Genomic DNA, 17686 nt, shown 5'->3' on the forward strand with positions numbered 1-17686 from the left:
TAGATGCTTCGAGAAGAGATCTACATTATCCTGTGCAGAACGGATCCATTACCCGTTTTTCTGTTTAATAGGTGGAATATCGTTTCTGGTTCCTTTTAGATTTTTCCCCGCCTTCCACAAAGAGTGTGTTTTTGTTACTGTAAGATTCGAGATATATCTGCTGAAGTATTCACTTCGCTTTAGCTTATTTGTCAGAAACTTTAGAGTTTCTCCTTTCCGTTTTTTGGGGTTTTTTTTTGCTATTGTTTGTGAGTTCTATGTTTCTCTGCAATTATTTCGTTAACCTCTTCATGACAGTCAGTGTATTTTTTGTTCAGTCTATGATGAGGATGGACGATTCCGTAGCCTACACAACGACAAAATGAGCGATACCATGACCGTCCGGTTGTGCATAAAATCTGACTCAATAGGTTACGGTGGCGGGTCGCTTAATCCGTATGGATGAGGATGATCCAGGTTGGAAAGTCTATGGTAGAAAAAGAAGACCAGGAAAACCCTGCCTAAGATGGAGCGATGGCCTAGGTCAGGACGCTAAGACAGCTTTTAGGGATATCGAATTGGTGGACCTCGGCGGAAAACCGGGATATCTGGAGTTCCTTATTAAGGCAGGCCTAGACCAGATACCGGTTGTTGCGCCGTTGATGATAATGATGAGGAGCAGTGCTTTTCTAAGCCGCCTGTTGTATCTTCGTTGCTAGCAGATCGATCTCCTCCTCGAGTTGATAAGCAGTGTTGATTTGGTCATTTATGCAAACGTATTTTTGGATGTGCTTTTTGACTACTGCCCACTTTGTTTGTCTATTAGTTACCCTGGGGGGATAGCCTTTCCTCTCACTTTTTCGCTGACCAACATCATAAAAGGCGAGTGATCAGACATTATGTTTTCTTATATTGAAAATATGGAAGTATTCGTCTGGGATCCTCATAGTTACGAAGAAATCAATGATATCAGGTGTTTTTCTTTCATCAGTTGACCAGTATCGCTGGAGACAAAATTGCACTTTTGTACTTTTCCTACTTCAAATTATGCTCTGGTTCAGGAGGTTGTTAACCTAGATCATCAGAATCCTTTTTTTTTGCAGTAAAGTCACCTCCTAAATCTAAGGGGCTTCCGATGAACTAGAAGAGTAGAGCGAAATCTTTTTTTTTAACACCGGATCGAGGCGGACAGTATATTGAGATCTTTACAATTTTGTTAAAGAGTTGTACACCAATAGTCACAAGCTGTCTTTTTTATCTTCAATTTTCTGGCCATCGTGGTGTCTGATATCCTCTTTAACGTAGATTATATTTCCCCCTCTGACTTGTCGACTGGGATGTGTTGCATGATATGAGTAAAAGCTGCGGATTTTAGTATTCATGGGCCCCGTGAGGCGGCTTTCTGAAGTAAGGCATATGTGCACTTTTTCAGTATTGAGAAAAATTTCCAACTCATGTAACACTGCTCTTGGAAGGAAAAACGAAAATTTTACTTCAGTCCACAATTTCCAAGTTTTTTGAAAAATGTATTGTAAATAAAAATTGGAAAAATGTTTAGTTTAAATTTTGCCTGGAAAAAGAATGAAATAACAATTTTGTCATATCTTTAGAAAGTGCATTCATTTGCTTGCAAAGGTGACCTCCCTCGATAGAATATATATTTAGGTTCAAAGCATTTCTGGGTCTATTCCGCTGAAGAAGCCAGCAAGTGGCTGCTGAAATAAGGGTCCAGTGAATAACAATAAATCATGGGCTATAAAGATTATATTTCAAGCAAGTTGGGATACGGGAAGCTGGGCGTTTCGTGTATAAAGGTTTTGTGTTCATCTTATGGGAGAAACTTTCAATGCACAATTTCCGATTCGTACATAGCCAAGAATACAAAACATTCCGTCATATTTTGCTAAACTCCAAGATACACATCATTCATCTTGAATAAACAAATATTGTCTATTACCCCATTTGTACAGATATCGAAACGGGATGCATTTTGGGCCCTAGATCTCATACAGATGCATCACAGATTTTTCGGTTGGATAGTTTCTGAGAACGAGACCTGTTTTACATACATTTCGAGCCCTATCTCCCTTGTGTCCAGCCGTTTCCGAATAAATTGGGGGTGGCAAACTGACAGATAGACGGACAGGCGGACATTGATTCAATTTTAATAAGGTTTTGTTTCACACAAAACCTTAAAAAATACTTTGAACCCCCCGTTCCTCTGGTACTAAAATAGGTGTTAATATGAAACATTATACTGGAAAGTTTGATCGAAATCCTACTATCGAATTGAATATCGAGCTATGTACAAATTGAGCTACTGGGTATCCAAATATTCTTGCATGAGAGATATACAAAAACCTTTCACACCTGAAGCGCCGAGCTTCCGGTTCGCCGACTTGATTTTTGACTTTGCCTGAATTATAATGATATGAATTCGATCTGAAACCTTTGATTTGAGAACTCCCTCTTCCTCTTATTCCACCGCGAAATTCACAAAAATGCAGTCCCATCCTTTTAAAACACGTCAATTTGTATCATATGCGAAATGATCGACTGAAGTGTTCAAAAGGATCCCCACATTCCCAAGCTTGACCAGCAAAGAGGCATGGAAGCGGGCGGATCTTCGCGATCAATTTCCCAAAATTTTTAACTTTCTGGGAAAACTTTTCCCTCTTGGTCGACTACGACCATTCATGGTGATATCAGGCCATCAAAAATTATGATTCTGCCGAAAACGTCAAGAGGAAATTAACGTGCCTAATTTACCCCGCATGACAACAGTTTACAACAACTGATGGGGCGAAAGGTACGACCGCCTAAATGTACAGACAGCGCCATCCACTTTATATCGAGATTTTAATTTTCTTCGCGAAAACAATTTTAGTGTTAGGATTAATGTTATTTTTGATATAATATTAGTTACCCATTAATAGTCAAAATATGTAATATGGTAGAAAGATTGTAGATGGACGGTGGATGTTTTTTGGTCCCGTGCGTTATAATGTTTTCGCATGGAGTGGAAAGCTTCCCCAGAAAACTCCAATAAATTAGGAAAAAACACATTTAGATAAGACATAAAATACGCAAATTCAATTTGAATATATATTTTGAATCTGTTCTTCAAAACAACAATTGTCTTGTGTTTATTCCGCTCGTTGATGTCTTTCTTTCTTTGAAAGCAAGCATTTGAAAGCTGCTAAGTTAAGTACATTGACTTCCTCCAAGGAAAGCATAACGCAATTTATTCTTTGCTTGGCGGCCCCAGCATCTGGAGGAAAATTTATATTAGAAGAGCCATAAATCATGTAAACATCTATTGGTTTTTTACATCATCTGATTTTTCTTGTACGTCATTTTCCATAGTCCGCATTCATCTTGCGAAACTCGGTGTATTTGTCATTTCTGTGAGTTAATTTCTTGCATAGGACATGCTTGGTGCCTGTTGACTGCTCCATTAGTTGCAAATTGAATTCTCTGGTGAAACCTACTTAAAAACTCTGAAAGGAAGCAGAGGCAGAGAAGAATAAACGAGGAAGGTATTTCAAAAGTAGCAAAATACCCAAGTGCCTTATTATTGCATTTGACTTTGCAATCCCTGCACTTTCTGGAGCAGACAATTGTGTAATGAGATTTATTGCTGTTAGTGTTGAAAAGTTGGCAAGGAAAGGAACACCGTTTTGTTTTAAGGGAGGAAATACTGGAGATGCAATAATGTATAATAATATGGTTAGTTATGCAGTCAATAGGCGACTTATTTGGTTACTTCATTGCGAGCCGTCCCTTAATAGTAGAAAGTTTGTTCAACTTCGCTTTAAATTCAATGATATTTTCGGTACTCAAAAAGTTATTCTTCACGTGGCCCCTTAATAAAACTAGCAATAAGCGAAAAGTATGTACGTATATTGTCAAAGTTTTTAATTTGGTTGGGAATGAAGATATTTTTCCTATGTACCCATAAATAGCTGAAGCCGAAGTACAAAAAGTCGTTTTTTAAATATCTCAAAAATTGAAAAGGTAGTCAAAAAATACTAAAGTACAAAAGATGTGGCCTTTCTCTCGCCTAAATATCAAGTCAGCAGTTTTTCACTTTTTTTCAATTTTATTTTCTGAAATATTTTTGAAACAATGATATCTTTTTCGAAAAAATAAAGATGTTGGGTAAATCACACTTTATTCGAAACTAAGCTCTAACTCTATATCCACTAAATTCTCAGAATATATATGGTTCCGTTATTATCTCCCTCTCTGAATTCTATCACACCTCATTTTAAATGCCTTTTCAAGCACTTTATAAGAGCAATTCCCACCAAAAGTTACTGATTTTGCGTTATTTGATCTCAAAGATATTGTTTTTTAGACATTACGAATTTACGTTTGACGACCCATAACTCTGTCCATATTATATCCATGATAAAGTTCATTCTTTTTGTCATTTAATATATTTTGTTTCTACTTCATATCATTTTTGCATGGAATGTATGGTTTTCAAGTTATTTACGAAAAACCGTTGAATGGAGCCAATTCTACTCCCTTCAGTGCATTTGCAAAATTTAATAACACCAATCCAAAGTGGTGGTCAAAGGGTAGTATAGGTCCCAGGGCGAAACGTGGATTGGTACCCACGATGGAGCGTAAAACTTGGAAAATGCCTGCCGTACCAATACCAACAGCTCTACTACCAAACCATATCTCCACCTCCATGTGGTGACCGCTGGGAGTTCTTTCTTAACGAAAAGCTGCAGATGGAGAAGGACGAAGGCGAGTCTCCCGCGCCTAAAAGCGAGACTTCACAGACGGAAAGAGGAAGCCTGGGAGAACCAACAGGGAGCAATCGCACCAGGCGCGGAAGTTTTACCAACAAGTCAGCAGGATGAAGCCGTATACATCTCGATGCTCATTCTGCCGAGACAAAGAGGGAAATCTGATTTTCGACAGAATAGGCATATTGGAGCGATGGGTTGAGTACTTTGATAAGCTACTGAACGACCAGAACATCGGCGCATTGGAAGTCCTGCCAACTGAAGATGACGGACAAATACTGCCACCACCAAGTATAGGAGAAACGGTCCGTGCAATTCATCGGCTAAAAAATCATAAGTCACCAGAAGCCGATAGAACTACAGCCGAATTGGTTAAATATGGAGGTGACCAATTACACCAAGTAGTTCACTAATTTATGCTGAATTAATGGGACAGCGAATCAATGCCGGTACGACTGGCAACGAGGCATTATTTGTCCCATATATAAAAAGGGGGATTTCGCGCAGTGCAGCAATTATAGATGTACCACGTTGCTTAGTACCATCTATAAGATATTCTCCTCTATCTTACTAGGTGGGATAGCCCCATACTCCACAAAGTATCATTGGTCCATACTAAAAAAGCTTCACTCGAGGTAAACCAGCAACAAATCAAATTTTCTCTGTGCGGCAAGCGATGGAAAAGCTGTTAGAATATGAACATCAGCTGTACCATCTTTTCATTGACTTTAAGGCCTCCTATGTTAGCATAGCCAGGGTAAAACTGTACACGTCCATGATAAAATTTGGTGTTACGATAAAATTGATAAGACTGAGTAGGGTGACCCTAACCAATATGCGAGATCAGATAAAAGCAGCAGAATCACTCTGAAGACTATTCAACATCAACAACAGTCTAACACAATGCATCCGCTTTAACCTGGCCCTCGGTTAAGCTGAGGTAAATGCAAAAGTCGCGATCCTCTTTAAGTCCACCCAACTACTGGCCTACGCTGACAATATCGATATCATGGAAACGACCCGAGACGTACAAACTACCTTCATCCAGATCGAGCAGGCAGCGCAAGATCTCGGGCTGCATAAATGAAAGCAAGCCAAAATATAGCGTGGGAAGGTCAGCGCTAAAAACCAACCAACTAACAACATCAAATCGCACCGTCAGAAGCAGCCTCACCTCTGCCCTGGGAGCGGTGTGACCGAAGCGGCTCGCAGATGTTAAGTGCTCCTTTATATAATTCGCAGAACACAACATGACTTGCAAATTATATTGAGCGTAAATCCACCAATACTTTGGACCAAAGCTTGACCAGAAGAGAGCTGAATATATTCTTTTAAGAATTGTGGGGTCCTAAGTCCGCATCCACTTAATGTCGGTCCGGACCAAATGGGGAGCAACTTACTCTCTCTTTTTTTGGTCTACGGACCCCTCTTTTAGCACTCAGCTTTGGTCACGCTGCTCCCAGGGCAGCGGTGAGGCAGCGTCTGACGATTTGTCTCTGCCTTAGTAAGAAACCAGTAAAGTCGTCATCGCCTAACGTTTTTAAAGTTCGGTTACTAAGCGACGGTACAACATTTCCACTGATAAAAAAAACCATTTGAAAAGTAATAAATCAAATCATTGTGACCTTAGGGTGCACACTGTTATACAATCGCAGAATAATCTAATAATCTGTCTGTTTCTGCTTTTTGTAAAACTGTTTACATGTCAGAGAATAGTTATCTTGAGAAAATAGTCGCGCTTCCGCTAGAGCAGGCAAACCCCATATGGATTATGATGATCAAGTTTTAAGAGAAATTGAAAGTTACCCGATTACTTTAACATGAGCAATCGTAAGATGAAAAGGGATATGGAAATCGACCGTAAATATGATCACTAAGCGATATCAGTGATACATATCATGTACAAAGCCCTGCTGCCTCCGAACTATAGGTACAGATTTGCTGCAAAATTTTGCAAAAAAGAGGAGGATCTGACCTTTTTGGGCAAGGTATTATAGTCGAATAAAAGTACATTTAAAAAGGATGACTTTATGAACATGCACAATTTGCATAAGTATGCATTGGAAAACCCCCACTCCATCCCAGAAGAAAAGTTCCAACACCGATTCAAAGTTAACATGTGTACCGATATCTTGAACGGACATGTAATTGGTCGTTCGAATTACCAGAAAATCTGAACTGGAAAACTTACTTATATTTTTTTCAAAATGATCTTCAAGATCTTTTAGAAGATATTTATTTTGCCACACTTCGATCCACTGTGGATTTAAAATGATGGCCGCCCTGCCCTTTATTCTCGCGAGATGGAACTTGGCCCAATTTTGTGGCCAGGTCTCCAGACTTCAAACCACTAGATTTTTTGCTGGGGTTGCATAAATGGAAAGGTTTATGCAAAACAAATAAATAATATCCATGAGTTACAGCGAATAACTAATGCTGCTCAAGGACTAATAGTTGCATGAAATGCAGGATCGAGAAAGATGTCACTTTTAAGGATTTGTGTAAAACAAAACCTTATTAGAATCGAGTCGATGTTTGTGTGTCCGTCTGTCTGTCCGCATGTGTGTCTGTCTGTCCGTCTGTCCGCCTTTTTTTCAGGAGGAGGAAATCTTCAAAAGACACTGCTCTGGACACACCAGCGTGTGGGATTTTTACCCACTAAAACCACCCCCGACTCCCTCCCTGCCTCGCGGAACCACCATATGTTGGGGTGGCGTCAGCTCATTCTAGCTTCTTCTATGCGCGCTTCCTTCTTCGGAAGGCGCTTTTCTCCTCTCCTCTGCCTTTCACAGTTTGGTTTGGAAAGATGCGATCATGGAGTTGACCGCATGTCAATTTTCTTGATGTACTACCATTTTCGGCTCCAGATTCTCTGGTGCTAGTACCTCTCCTAGAGTCTCCTCTAAATTCCTCCTTACTTCGACAAATCTCGGATTGTGGAAGAATACATGCTCTGGGTCCTCTGGGACTCCATCGGTGATATCCTTCATGCCCCGTGAGAAATTGGGTGAGATTATAATTAATCTCACCGTGTCGTCTCTCCAATCACTCTTGGATGGAATGAGCCTGTGAGTTCACCGACCCTTTCTCAATCGTTCCTACTGCTCTTGCCATCTATTTATGGATCTCTCCCTCTCAGCGTTCTTCGTTTGCGATAAGGGAGAGATTGGCTTCGGATTGTATATATTCGCCATCTCATCTGCCAAGATGCCAATCGGCATCATTCCAGAGATGACGAATGCTGCATCATCTGAGACAGTCCTGAAGGCAGAGCATACCCTCAGGGCTGTCCTCCTGTAGACTGCATTCAGTTTGCTAGTGTTAACTGACATCCGCAACACCTCCCTCCAAACTGGAGTTGCAAAGTGCATGATTGTGGTCACCACTCTAGTTATAAGCAACCTAGACGTATGCCGTGGCCCTCCGACGTTTGGCATCATCCTCGTCAGTGCCATACTAGCAGTAGTAATTTCTCTTCCTGTGCTTAGCGATGAGGATCGCTTCTGTTTGTTCCTCCGCGAGTGTCAGACCAGAGCTCTTTAGCCAACTTTTAGCAGCACTGATTTCCTCGCTTGAGTATAACTCAGCATCATCGAGATGCTTTGCGACACCAACCAGCGCTATGTCGTCAGCGTAACCCACCACTGTGGTTTCCTCCGGAAGGGGAAGATTAAGTACATCGTTGTACATGATGTTCCACAGTAGTGGACCCAATATGGAGCCCCGCGGGACACCCGCGGAAATAACGTACTCCTGGGATTCGTCATCAGTGTCATACCAGAGCCTCCTTTCAGTTAAATAACTATCGACGATAGTAGCGAGATAGGCGGGAATGCCAATCTTCGCTAGGGATTGGCGTATTAAATTCCAATTGGACGAATTGGATGCATTTTTCACATCCAGGATTATCCATCAATCTTCGGTCAAGGCAGTAACCAACTCGATGGCATCAATGGTTGATTTGACTTTACGGAACCCATACTGCCGATCTAAAAGGCCACCTTGGCTCTCAACAACCGGGAGTAATCTATTATAGATAACCTGCTCTAACATTTTCTCCACAGTGTCCAAGACGTAATGGTCTGTATAAGGATGGTTCAACTTCTGTCGCTTCCATGCCACTGGAAATATTCCCTCGGACATGCACGCTTCGAACAACTCAACGAACCGGTCCGGTCTGGATTTCACTGCAAGCTTAAGGGCCTTATTCGGTACTCCGTCCAGGTCCGGCGCTTTATTGTCTCCTATTCTACCGCAGATCTCCAGCAGCTCGTCTCTGGTGTCTGGCGGAATTGCCGTCACATTCAGAGGTGGTTGGAATGAGTCGGTGCTCTCCTATTGCTGGGGGAATAACTCTTGGATGATTTTCAGCGAGAGGGTGGAGATACGTGACCTGCGAAGAGGAACGGCCTCTGAATCGTCCCATCACGATTCCATAAGCTCCCCCCACGCGTTTACGTTCGCTTCTGAGCAGAGCTCCTTAAAGCATTTCGTCTTTCTTTGCTGGATGGCGAGCTTGAGGGTGAGTGTCTGTCTGTCTGTCACGCGGACTTTTTTCAGAAGCGGCTATACCGATTGATACGAAATTTGGTGAGAAAGTGGAAACTATGAACGCCGCGACATGCAGTGAGTGATATCCTTCCACGTTGAGATTTAGGGAGGTATACATACATACATGTAAAAGGGGGGAGTAACAATTTTTTTCACCGAATATAGTCATGTTGGGTATCAAATGAAAGGTCTCGATTATTATTAGGTTAAATAGAAGCTGTACTTAAAACATGATCAAATTTATTTTACTTTTCAAAATTATTTCGTAAAGTAGATTACGATTATCCTACTACCAAATTGTTTACTAGAAAACGACTTTTTCGTTCAGTAAAATGGTGGTGCCGTCTTTTCGTTAATAAATACCACGAAGGCGTTACATAGTTTCGAAAACTGCATTAAATGGGCAAACTTTTCGAGTCACTGGCCAAGTTAGCTCAGTATTTTTTTTACAGCATGAGGGTTCTAGCTTTGGAGAAGAAAGATAAGAAAATATCATACTTCAGTTATAAACAGATGATTGGCAGTTTCGAATTGTTTATCAAATGTTGCTATTTGATTCATGAAATGGATACCTAGTATAGAAAATCTGAAACCTGAATCTAAGAAATGCATTTTTTTAAGGGTCACACTGAAAAATCTGATCCAAGAGAATAATTTTAACGAATTACATTGAATTGCCAATATCTTAAAAACCATTAACGTTTTACTAAGGGCATTTAATGTTTTTCTGGATCCTTGTGAGTTGCTCTATCAGCCCTTTAAGTATTATCGTTGATTGTCCAAACATCCTGTATATGCACTTTCTATGATATCAGAACCAGCACTTGGACGCTCTATTTATACAGGGTTTTCGAGAGTTTCCTGTAATGTGGCAAAGTCGGAGAGAAAATTTAGGATATATCAATTTTATGGAGATCTTATGTGACCACGTCTAACAGTATCCAAAACGAAACGTTCAAACCGAAAAGCTGTATGGAATTGTATCTTGTTCAAGGTTTTGTAAGCAAGAGCTGGAGTAAGAATGATACAATAGAGAACAAGAAACATGGAATTTTTCTAGGAAATATTCAGTTTAGAGGTATACATGTGTATCTATTTGTGTGTATTATATCGATTCGGAAACATTTATGAACTTTGTGAAGAGAACGTTGTTTTCTCAACGGTTCCTTTTGAAAAATACATGGAGAGGTGTCCTCTGTTCTATTATTAAACAGCATGAAATATTCTCTCGCCAGGCATAAAGGACACCAGCATAACGAAATGCTAAAACTGGTAACGGGTCTTGGATAAAATATTGAATTTTGTTGCTGTAATCAACTTCGAAAAGAATGTTAAAAATTCAATTTCAAGCAAATGTTCATCGTTTTAAACTTTTATCCACAATAAAATTGTCGACTTTATTGGTTTGGATGAATAATGCATACTACCTGGCTATCTAGGTGATACGTAGTTTGCTTTTAGAGTAGTCGAGATGTTATCCCTTCAATGAATATTAGAAAATTGTCGATGTGCTATTTGTAGATTCTTTTAATGTCTTCTTCTATTCACCTACCCAAGGTTGCCGTTGGCTACAAAAAGCAACAAAAGTCTAGTCAGATTAATTGCAGTCTGTGGTAATTACGTGCTGGGTGTAGTAAATTGTTCCAATTTGAATGAAACTCAAGCAGTTCCTTCATTATGAAAATCCCATTGGATTTTCGTTGAGTGCACACCCATTTATATTTGGAAATTGCCGGGCCATTTGTCTGAGTGACGGTTGCATGGGAAGCTCTAATTATCGCGTGTGTAAATTGGAATTATAACATATATTATATGGCATTTGTATGAAAATTACTTGCATTGTGGAATCCTTTGCATAATCCATTGCACATCCTCTCGGTTTTTACCGTCCACTATGCAGTATGTTCCTTGGACAACTTTTTCGAAGTTAAGGGAAGCCTCCTTCTCTAGGCTGTAAAACACATGCAGTATTATATGGTTTCATAAATTCAGAAATTTATTCGTAAATATCAAATTCTTTATCTATTATGTGTTATTTTTGTATTATCATCTTCTTCTTCTTTTTCTTCAGCCTTTGTCCCGTTCACAAACGGGGTCGGCTCGTCGTGATCGGTTTCGCCATTTAGCTCTAGCCTGATCTGGGTGCAATCTCGAGGCTTTTCCAGCGTATCAAACCACCGTTGTTTCGGCCTGCCTTTTGGTCGTTTACCATCGACTTCGATGTTCAGACCAATACTGGGTAGTGAATTTTTTCGTTAGCACGAATTATACGACCATACCATCGAAGACGCCTCTCTCGCAATTTTTCCACGATCGGTGCAACCCCATAACGGTCGCGGTTATTCTCATTTCAGATGTTATCAAAACGTGTGACGCCAATAGTCCAATGCAACATCTTCATCTCCATTACCGCAAGACGCCGTTTATTGTCTTCTATAGTTGACCAACACTCAGAACCATAGAGGGCGACAGGACGGACAACATTGAGGTAAAATTTAGATTTTAGATAGATACGTCGATTACAAAAGAACACCAGTTGTGGAGCGCCACTTCATCCAGGTTGCGTTAATGCGTGAAGCAATTTCATAACGCAGTTCTCCATTAGCTCATATTCGTTGCGGCTCGACGATTGGTAAGAAAAGTACTGTTCCTTGTTATTAACGCAACAGAAGTGTTCGATATCCTGTGTACATTCATTTCAGCTTTTGGCAAATCCATGCAGATCTCTCTCGCCGTCCCGAGTGTCCAGTTTATCATAAAGATTTTCGTAATTGACCGTTCAGGTGAAAGCGATCGCTCTCTTTGCTTCCCAGTTGGCATTCTTATAAATTTGGCAATTGGCGAGCATATTATTGTCGAGGAACTTGCGGTAGAGGCGTTTCTTTTCACGAACCTTCATTTCAACATCGTCATTCCAAAGCCAAGTATCTCGGTTGATGTACCACTTACCTGGCTTGGTGACCCCGAGGGTTGCAGAGGCCGCTTTGTGGATCGTGTCTTTCATTTGGTTCCACGATTCTTCCACATTGGTAATCGTGTAAGTCAGTTCATTTCTTCTTTCTTCTCACGAAATCACCACCACCTTGCATGGCGCGCCAGTGCGTTCCACATGCTGTTTTATCGGTGGCTTAGTTCGCAGGACGGTAATCAATGGCCGATGTTGATCGTGTTACCATCTGCCTTTTCACCCACATGACCATTAAGGTCGCCGGCAATAATGATGTAGTCATCAGCACGCACGTTACAAGTCTTTTCATCAAGAAGTTGCCAGAAGGCATCTTTTTCGATATCAGGTCGACCTGTCTGTAGTACATACGCCGTGAAGAAGTGAATAGGGCGATCAGCTGATATAATGGTGAGCTTCATCAGCCGATCATAAGTTCGTTCGACTTTTTTAACGGCATCACGAAAACCTTTTGAGATGGAAATGCCAACACCATATTGATTGTGTGGGCTACCAAAATAGAGAAGTTTATAGCCATTTTTACCGCGTTCGCGTTCAATGTCGCAGCTGTTGGCACCAGACCATCGGATTTCAATGCGCCTTTTCCGAAGGGCTCTTGCGAGTTCCTCGGTCTTTCCAGTTAGGGTACCATCATTTAGCGTGCAGACACGTATTTGTTTTGTTCGATTTATTCGGACTAACTTGCTTACGTCCTGACGCCATCCATGCGTCAAGAACCCTTGCCCATTTCTCGACAGGACCGGGGCCTGTTCTGCCGCGTCGACTGAGGTGGACGCCCTAGCATTTCTCCGAGGCTTGTGACTCAATCCGATCATCATGTTTGTAACGACATTGTATGCATTTTCTTGGTCGACCTGTCGCGGGGCCTGTCACCAAGAGAGATCAGGTAGCATTTACCTTAGTAGAATAACTCCAACTATACTCTATTTATCTCTTCCGCTGATCTCAGCATTTTATTTTTGTTTTAATGAGGATAGTACAAAGTACTTTGCCTCAAACCCTCCTCCTTTACCTGGGCTTGGGACCAGCATACTAAGTTAATAGCATGGCGGAGTTTTATTTTTGTATTATCATCTGATCCAAATATGCGTTTCGTAGCATTAGCTGAATGTAAAAGTAAAGATTCGGACTCAAAACGAGGTTTTTTAGCTGGAGTACAGGTTGAAACTAAAGGTTTTTTATAAGTGATTTTGGTGCAGTGAGATGTAGTGAAGTAGTATCGATATGGAACCTGTCACCAGACGGTAAGCATGCACAATAGACATTCTATGACCTCTACGTAGCGTTTTTCAAAGACGAAATCTCAATTTCTGGTGGAATTCAGAAATCGAGGAATGTCGGGAAAACTGAAGATGCTCCCAGCACAAGGTATTTTGCTGAAAATGAGACCCCAGGGATGGATGGAATTCCGAATATTACCTCGAAAGTGATAGCCAGGGCAGCATTTTCACAGCATGCCTTCGAGAAAGAGAATTGCCCAAGCAATGGAAGCTACAAAAGCTAATACTTATTCCGAAGTCAGGTAAACCATTGGGTGACCGCTTCTCATATCGACTGATATATTTGGTCAATACCATTGGAAAACTATTTGAACGAGTAATATACGAGGAATCGTATCCGGATAGTTGAGTGGTTAGAGCACAAGGCTGTTATATGGAAGGTCGCGGTTCAAATCTTACTGGTGGCAGTTGAATTTTTATCATGATTTGACGTCGGATGCCAGTCGACTCAGCTGTGAATGAGTACCTAAGTCAAATTAGGGTAATAATCTTGGGCGAGTGCAATGCTGACCACATTGCGTCCTACAGTGTACTGTAGTGTACCGTTACGGTCTTGAATGAAGTGCTCTAACACACTTCAAAGCTGTGATCCAATATAGGTTGTTGCACCAATGATTATTATTATTATTAATATAAAATAGACTGTCTTTCTGCAAACAGTTCGGATTTGGTAAGGGGAGATTAACCTTCGACGCACTCAACATGGTGACTCCAATACAAGATGATAAATGTTGCGTGTTGGCAACTCGTCCAACACTACAAAGTGGACGAAAATCAAAGAGAGGGTGAAGATTGTACTGTGATTCAGACGATGGGCTAAAATTATTCCCGATAATATGCGGGCGCCACAGGGTTCTGTCTTAGGTCCCTTACCGAGGTTAATTATGTACGATGGAATGTTGACGCTACGCCTTCCTAACAACGTGACAACCATTGGCTTTCCGGATGGTATCGCGATAATAGTAATTGCAAAACGGCTAGACGAGATCGAAATCTACGCAAATGAAACGATATGGGAGATCAATTCCTGGTTGAAAAAGTCCAGTCGATCACTTGCTGAACATAACATGGAAATAGTGCTAATCAGCAAAAGCAGAAAGGATACAAAATTAAAGTTGGCGAACAATCAATTTGCTCCCAACCATCACTTAAATACTTGGGAGTAATGATTTACAAAAGGCTTAACTTCAAAAGCTTAAGCTCAAAAAGCATCTTCCATTGCGGTAACGGTCTCAAGGATATTACCGAATATTAGTGGGTCAAGACAAAGTTGACGTCGTCTTATTTCAAGGGCAGTTTGATCCGTGCTACACGACGCAGCTCCAGTTTGGACAACTACTCTAGAAAACAAATCAAACTGCGGAAAACTAGGAGTGGCGTATTGACTAAGTGCACTCCGTTTATGCAGAGCTTTTCGGACAACATCAGGAGAAGCAGTATATGTACTAGCATGGATAATCTCCATAGACATTTTGACGTAAGAAGGTCGGCATTCTACGACAAAATGTATGCAATTTGGGAGTCGAGCGTATTTTGGCGGCAACTGGCATCGCAGAGTGGGAAACGAGAAGGGACGAGGTACAAACTGGTAGTTGGACCTACCGAATCATTCCGGCTATCCAAAAATGGATTGAAAGAGGGTAAATAAACTACGAGCTAACCCAGTTCTTAAGTGCGCACGGAGGTTATCGAGCTGATCTAAATCAATTTGGTCATGACGGTCAACATGCTGGCTAAGATGTAGTAACGTGACCAAGAATGCGAAGAATGTTGTATTTGATTGGCCCAGGTTTACCTGGCGCTGAACTAGACTAGAGACGTTCGCAGGTAGGCACCTAACAGCCGAAAGTATTGTGGAGCTCATACTGGAGCCAATGGAGGCTTAAAATCAAGTTGTAAAGGAGTCGAAAACTATTCATCAGCAGCTTAGGCAATAAGAGATGCGAAGAAAACAAGAACGGGGGTGAACTTCAATGAGCCACAGGTAAGAACTGATCCAGTCTCGCGATGCAATGCTTCATATCAGTCACGTGAGGAGAGTGGAAGGAGAAAGAGGTCGTTTTAATGAAGAAGAGTGTCACATAACTGCATGGCTGCAGCCAGCAGTAGGTCCTGAACCTTTCCAGGTTCCAATATTGAAAAAAAAGACAGGCGGACAATCGGACACACAGCCATCGAACCGATTCTAATAAGGTTTCGTTTCATATAAAGCCTTCAAAAGACAAACAGATAGTGAATCGATTTTAATAAGGTTTTGTTTTACACAAACCTTAAAAATATTACGTGGGATATTATTTGGAACATTTTAGCACCACACTGTGAATGGCAGCGGTAATTCATTTGAAATTTACAATAGATCTGGTTGTGTGTGACAACCTTTTTGTTCCAATTAGCAGTTAAGAAAACGTGGGTGCTATTTTATACTATGCATTTTATACTATGGTTTGAGTCTACATCTTCTCTGAATTTTGAGAATGAAATTAAACAACATAAACTTGCTGGGTTCCACTCTATTTCTTTTTCTTAAAATATATTTAAAGGAAATGCTACGATATCGCTAGGAATCTTGGCGTTATCCTAAAAATATTGTCATCTGCATTGTCATTCTATCTACCAAAGAGAGTTACACTTTTCCAAATTTATTTGTTCATGGTTCTAAGCTCGCAATAACAAAATTACCACAAAAGTTTGTTATGCAGGAAAAAGCAAGCAACAATAGTGATACAACGAAAATATCTTATGGTAATTACAGTTATTCACCAAAATCTACCTTTAGTTGTATTCACACTTCTTAAGAGTATACTCAGCCATATCTTCTCTTTTAACGACAGCCCATTACCAATTCTGAGCGCGTCCTTTTATCAACCGTACAGACTTATCATAAGCCTCAGCACTCTGCAGGGACCCATTTTCCGCATTAAAAGAATGGAGTTTCCCGGATATAATCCGTTGACAGTTTTTCTTCCAAAATTTTTCCCTGGTCATTTTCTCCGCGATCCATGCGTACCGTCTTATAAGGAAGAATGTAGGGAAACGCATTTTCTGGTTGAGAAGTTTATCTGGCCAATGGGAAATTTAAATTATTGCCCAAATACAATTTTCTCCCATAATTTTGTTGATATTAATTCTTGTCATGTACTCAAGAGTTGATAATAAATTTACGAAATGTAGTCAATACATATAAAATCCAGTCCTGAATATGAAAATTCACGCCGAGGATATAATCCCATCAACGGATTTGTCTGGAAACAAATACAAATCCAAAACGAATGCGAAATGACTCGAATGATTGTTCTGGCTAGCGGAAAAGCGAGTGGGAGACGAACAAGGTCAAATTATCAATTCCAATGCGGACCTTTCGTCTCCCTATTTGCGCTAGTTGAATTCCATTCGTCCGCTAGCTTGCTTTTCAGCTATATTTTTGGGTATTTCCGGAAACAAACCATAATTCTGATGATATTTTATCTTGGGTTGGGTCATTTGTCGGTTGACGGTCTTTTCGGATTGTTTAGATGGTAATGGGGATTACATTTTTTGAAAGCGAAGAAGATGCCTAGTGGGTATGAATCTTTATTAAGACGCCTCAGAAATGAAGATCATTTTTCGAAAAATGAAAAATAAGCAAACGTGCTCATTTGGCAAATGTTATAGATATGAATGTATGTATATTCTCTATAACGTAAAGCTTAGCTTTTTCCGTTGCAGGTAAAGCGGCGAATTCCGAAAAGAGCACTTGAGGGGAGAAGCGCACATATTGATTCTTTTTCGATTTCAATTCTAAGAACACGTCCAACTAAGTTCCAGTATCTACTTATCAGGGGATAATAGTGTATATACATGATAACTGCAGGCATGGATATGATCACATCCAGTTGGTAAATTGATTTATAAATTCTATACATTCCCTGTCCTGTGAAAACATAATATTCAGTTCGGTGTTCAAATACAATAGAATGCTGAAAATCAATTTTATGTCCAATTTTAATTTTGCTCAAAAAATCATCTTCTCCGATGACGCCCATCTTTGGCTCAGCGGCTTTGTAAACAAGCGAAATTGCCATTATTGACAATTTGGTATGGTTTATGGCATGATGGTATCATTGGACCTTATTTCCGTTGAAATTATCTATGAGGTACCTTTGCTGTCA

The sequence above is a fragment of the Hermetia illucens genome, chromosome 3, assembly GCF_905115235.1.
Source record: "Hermetia illucens chromosome 3, iHerIll2.2.curated.20191125, whole genome shotgun sequence".
NCBI classification, from domain to species: Eukaryota; Metazoa; Arthropoda; class Insecta; order Diptera; family Stratiomyidae; genus Hermetia; species Hermetia illucens.